This window comes from Schistocerca americana, chromosome 1, assembly GCF_021461395.2.
Source record: "Schistocerca americana isolate TAMUIC-IGC-003095 chromosome 1, iqSchAmer2.1, whole genome shotgun sequence".
Taxonomy (NCBI): Eukaryota; Metazoa; Arthropoda; class Insecta; order Orthoptera; family Acrididae; genus Schistocerca; species Schistocerca americana.
Genome location: NC_060119.1, coordinates 697,056,196 through 697,062,346, shown reverse-complemented (window position 1 = coordinate 697,062,346; position 6,151 = coordinate 697,056,196). Strand labels below are relative to the sequence as shown.

At 46.1% G+C, this 6,151-nt stretch overlaps 1 pseudogene; it reads right to left on the bottom strand.

The window, feature by feature from the left end:
• Positions 1 to 5,606: 5,606 nt before the first annotated feature.
• LOC124559382 lies at positions 5,607 to 5,724 on the bottom strand (annotated as a pseudogene).
• Positions 5,725 to 6,151: the final 427 nt, after the last annotated feature.

Below are 6,151 nucleotides of genomic sequence, written 5' to 3'. Positions count from 1 at the left end.
AAACATTGGTTAATACAATCTTTTATATTAACACATTAGAAAAGAGTTATTTTGGGTGAACAAGATAAATGGAATACACTGCATATAGGCAAGCGTTGTTGACAAAAACCTCCCAAATGTATTTGGTCGATGTACTTCAAACTTTTGAACAATAGCCAATGCATAGCCTACGTCCCCTGTGTCCGTGTGAATGCTTATTAACGAACACTGCACTGGTTTTTTGTTAAAACGTTGTTCTGTGAAGATGTGTGGCTCAGTTTTTAATTAGGCTATCAGTCCATTTAAACTTTAGGCAAACTGGTTCTCCTGAGTACTCTTTCTCTTTCTCTATAATTTTAAACAAATTTTGCATACACACCAATGTGCTGTTACGTTTTATTCCTCGCAATCGTTTTTAACAGACAACTGGAAACGTATTTACGGCTTATCGGCTTATGATTAGAATATTACTGCGGAATCTGAATCGTCCTAAACTTTTAAATCCTACCAGTTTGCAGACTAAAACCAGGCAAAAGACTGTCGTTAAAGTTACTGTCCTCTCACATCATACAGCTGGAAAGGTCACTCTCTCTCATACACCTTATACTAATGATTCCAACCGATTTGCCATTCATTTTAAGTGACTTCAGTTTCCCATTAAGGTTGCATTCGCAACAATAAACAAGGCTTAAAGAGGAGAAAAGAGGATGTGTACAGAGAGGGGGAAGAAAATAAACACAAAGAGCGGGAAGTAGGAGACGGACATAGAGGGGGGATGGCGGCAGATATTAGGATATACATGATTGCCGGGGTCGCTAATGTGACTGACAGGTGTTATATCTGTAATTCTTACTCCTGCCGGTCATAGTTTTAGTACGTGGAAGACATATACTAGACTGACTGGCAAGAGACTACTGGGTTTAAACGAAACACTTCTTTCAGAAGAATAAATTATTTTCATGATGGGAAAGTCGTGTACATATAATATACTCATTACAAAATAGTTAAGGGAGCAAAGGCACGAATTTAATCCATAAACGCATATAGGCTTTATAAATTGCATAAAGGGCTTCTGTCGCGTAGACAGATAAATATTATGGAATATACTAGGAAGATGAACTATCGATTCTCACATAAAATAGACACAAAAAAGGAGATCAATTCATGGATTACCATCACGAAGCCTAGGCCTGAGAATCAGTACAATCTGGATTAGTAACTGCTCACTTCTTGAGGCAGCAAAAAGCTCAGCTCCCAGCTCCCAGCGGCCGGTGAGCCGTGCCGTGTTGTGTTGTGCAAGCGCCGCACCCCCCGCCCGCGCCCCCGCCCCCGCCAACGCTCGCGGCCGTGACACTGTGCGGGCCGTGGGCCTGGGCTCGCTCTATTGGCCGCAAGGTCGCGGTCGCGCCGCCCGCCCGCCGGTCGACAATTATGCTAATAGCGGCTCCTCTTCCGCGTGCTGCCACTGTGTCGGCAGCCGCTGCCGCTGCCAATGCGCAGTATCTGCCGTGTACGCTGGCCAAGGACTTTGATTCACAGATTGCAGTCGCAAACTGTACTATTTTTTTTTTTACCAAATATGTACCGTTGCAAAAACAGACATAATGTCTGAAGGGATACCGCAATCACTGGTTATACTATGTTACGTATAATCCGTCTTGATTGCTGTGTGTGGGCGGCTTACTCCTGTAACCGAAATTGAAGATCTGAAGATGGTTCTAGAAGAACCGAAACCGCTCATGTGAATAAACATTTTTTTTTCCAGTCAAGACGGATTAAAGTAACATTTCATGTACCGTTACACTGTCAACCTCGTTCCAGAACCTTATTTTATTCAGACTGAAGCAAGGAAAAGGAAGAAAATCGCAATACAAAGAAGCTGGTGTGCGACATACACGAAAGTTGATAGGACTGTTTCTAGGTCTGAAATGTCTGTTCAGATTTCGCGCCAGTCGCATAAGAGTGTCGGTAGTAGCGCCACTATGAGAATGAAAATCAGGTTTGCTTTAAATACTATTTGTAATGGTCATGAGCGTTAGTCACCTTTGAGATTGGACGTGCTGAGGTGATGTTAGTCAATAATGTCATTAAGGCGACAAAGACGCCTGTATCAAGACCACTGAGTTTAAACGAGGTCGTGTAATAATACTACTAGAAGGTGGATGTTCCTTCTGCAATACTGCAGGAAGTCTTGGAAGGAATGCAGCCACTGCACGTGATTGCTGGAAGCGGTGTTCACGAGAATATACGGTTGCAAGAAGACCGACTCCGTACCATCATTTGTCACTACCGAGAGGGGAGACTGTCGTGGTCGACGTAAGCCTCTGGCGTATCGTACTGCTTCTGCAGAATCAATGTGGGCAGCAGTTGGCACCACTGTGACACAACGAACTCTTATAAATCGATTACTTCAAAGACAGCTCCGAAAAGACTCTCTGTAGCGTGCATTCCTCTGACCCAAAAACACTCCCGTTTGCGGTTCAGTGGTGTCAAGCACAAGCTCTTTGGAGGTCAGGATGGACGTCTGTTGTGTTTTCTGATAAAAGCTGGTTCTGGTTCAAATGGTTCAAATGGCTCTGAGCACTATGGGGCTTAACTTCTAAGGTCATCAGTCCCCTACAACTTAGAACTACTTAAACCTAACTAACCTAAGGACACCACACACATCCATGCCCGAGGCAGAATTTGAACCTTCAACTGTAGCGGTCGCGCGGTTCCAGACTGTAGCGCCTAGAACCGCTCGGCCACCCCGGCCGGATAGCTGGTTCTGCCTTGGCGCCAGTGATGGCCGTGTGTTGGTAAAAAGGAGGCCACAGGTGGGCCTGCAACCAACCAGACTGTGTGCTAGAAACGCTGGACTTACACCTCAAGCTGTGGTCTGGGGTGCGAAATCGTATGAGAGCAGGAGCACTGTCGTGGGTATCCCACGCACTCTTGCCTACAAACTTGTACATGACTCCGGCGATTTGACCCGTTGTGCCAGCATTCATGAACAGCATTCCAAGGGGCCCCCACACCACTGTTGTAACCCAACACACTCTACAGTGTGTTGACATGTTGCCTTGGCGTACTCGATCGCCATATTCTTCTCCAATCGAGCACATATGGGATATCATCGGACAACTCCAGCGTCATCCACAAACAGCAGTAACCGTCCCTATATTGAACGACCAGGTACAACAGGCATGGAACTTCATCCCACAAACTGACATCCGACTCCTGTACAATAATATGTATGCCCCTTTGCGTGCTTGCATTCAACGTTCTCGAGGTTACAACGGTTATGAATGTACATGCATTTCACATTTGCAATGGCTTATCCTCCGCTTACATTAACCTGTGATATTGCAACGTTAATCACTTAAATATGTTACCTAGACAAATCAATTCCCGAAATTTCTATACCCTACATTAACTATTAGTTTATATATTCAAACTTAAACATGGCAATTGATAAATATTATTTGTGAAGGTTTTGATGGTTTCAATCAACTTCTTTTGTCAGTCATTCACCTGAAGTCGAAACTTCGAGAACTATATGTAACTGAACGAGAACAGACAAATGCAGTGAACGAAAGGAATGACAAACCGGTACTATGAGAGGTGTAGCTGGAACAAGGAACGAGTGACCGAACGGGACCGAGGCAGGAACGAGGAACGGCGCAACGAGGAATGATTGACCATCCGGAAAAGAACAAGACCAGTCGAACGAGACCCACTGAACGACATATAGGCGGGAACGATACTGTTTGAAGTGAACGCTGAACGACAGTTCCATACAGGTCGTCCCTCAGCCCTGCCGTTCAGTTTGATGAACTGTTCGTTCCTGAAAGACCCACCTCTAGTTAAAGCCTCTAGTAGACAAGAGGGTATTACCACCTGACTGGGAAACTGATCAGCAGACACACAGAATCACACGAGAGCGTGTCTCCTGGTCAGTTTCCACTCTAGGTATACGGCTTAGTTGTGATCTAGACGAGTGATCCTCAACGTGGTCGCTTTCATTCTCTCCGTCCACATCCACACATTGCAAGCCACCTCACGGTGTCTGGCGGAGGATACTTCTGCCCATTTTCTTATTCCACCCGAAAATGGCGCGTGAAAGGAATGATTGACGGCAGCCCTCCGTATGGAATTTTTTATGCCTTTTTCGTCGTGGTCATCTCTCGAGACATGTGTGGAAAGAAGTAATATGTTGCCGGACTCTTACTGGAACATACACTCTGGGAATTTCCATCGTAAACCTCACTACGACACAAAATTTCTATCTTGAAGCCTCTGCCATTGAATTTGTTGAGCAACTCTGTAATGTTCTCAGGGGTTTCCTAAACGATGCCGTGACGAAATGCGCCGCTCTTCGTTGGATCTTCCCTGTCTCTTCGATTAATCTACGTGCTAAGGGTCCTAGATTGGTGGACAGTATACAAGAATCTGTCCAGCTGCTCACATGGTGACACGTGAGCTGCTTTTCTCTGGCGGGGTGGGGGCGGCCGTGGTTGTCTGCATCTACATCTGCCACTTACGGTATCTGGGAGTGGGATCTCTCATGCCACTATTATTTTCCCCTAGCTCTGTTCCATTTTTAAACGATACCTGGGAAGAGCGACTGCCGTTAAACTTCCCCATACCATCTCATTTCTCTGGCTTTTTTCGTCATAGTCATTGCCCACGACATATGAGGGAGGATGGAATACACTGCCCAAGTCGTCTTCAAATGTGCGCTCTCGGAATTTCAGCAGTAACCTTAGCCATGATGCACGATGCATCTTTTAGCGACTCCTACTGCCACTGGAGTTTGTTGAGCACCTCCATTTCTCTTTCACACTTACAGGGTGTTTATAAATGAATATCGGGGTTTCAACGATTTATAATGTTTATTATATTAAACTTACAGTTATAAATGATATGTCAAATGAAAGAGCAACTCAAACAGTTGTGTTTGGCACCAGTGTGCATGTTCAGCGCGCAATGCTTCCTCCGCAATCCGCTAGACAACGGTAGCAGCAAAGATGGCGACTAGTGAACAGAAAGCGTTTTGTGTTTTGCAGTTTGCAAAGACCGAATCTGTAGTTACTGCGCAACGTGCGTTCTGGCTGAAGTTCGGTTGTGATCCTCCAAGTGATAATAGCATTCGTAGATGGTATCATAAATTTGGAGATACCGGCTTCTTTTGTAAAGGGAAGAGTACAGGATGACCAAGAGTTAGTGAAGAGACTGTTGAGCGAGTAAGAGAGTCGTTCATTCGTAGCCTAAATAAATCAGTCCAGAAGGCTAGTCGTGAATTACAAGTTCCCATGTCGACTCTTGGAAAGTTTTTAGAAAACACGTACAACTACATCCTTACCGTTTACAGTTATTACAGGCTTTAAAGCCGGCAGACCATGGATTACGTGCCAACTTCGCAAACGAAATGTTGTTTCATGACGATGGAGATTTTCTGGATCATGTTGTCTTCAGTGATGAATCGAACTTTCACCTTAGTGGACCGGGCCCATGCGGATAGGAGGGGCGTGTGGTCAGCACACCACTCTCCCGGTCGTTATGATGGCTTTCTTTGACCGGAGCCACTACTATTCGGTCGAGTAGCTCCTCAATTGGCATCACGAAGCTGAGTGCACCCCGAAAAACGGCAACAGCGCATGGCGGCCTGGATGGTCACCCATCCAAGTGCCGGCCACGCCCGACAGCGCTTAACTTCGGTGATCTGACGGGAACTGGTGTATCCACTGCGGCAAGGCCGTTGCCCGAGATTCCCCTAAAGTGACTGTTTTCTGTGCCGTATCCCAGCGGAAAGTTTATGGGTCTTTCGTTTTTGGTGAACGTACTGTAACTGGCACTTCTTACCTTGGTACACTAGAGCAATGACTCTTCCCTCAGTCGAAAGAAAATGAGCCAGAGAACTTCATTTTCCAGCAAGATGGTGCGCCACCTCACTGGCAGAGCGAAGCACACGATTGGTTGAACATCACTGTACCCAAGCGCTGGATAGGCCGCAAGGGGCCCAATTACAGGGCTTGCTTTGAGTGGCCTCCACATTCACCCAACCAACGCCATGCGATGCTTCCTTTGGGGCTTCATCAAGGATGGTGTGTACATGCCTCCGCTACCAGCAGACCTCCCTGAATTAAGAAACCGCATTGAAGCAGCTGTGCCGGCCGAAGTGGCCGCGCGG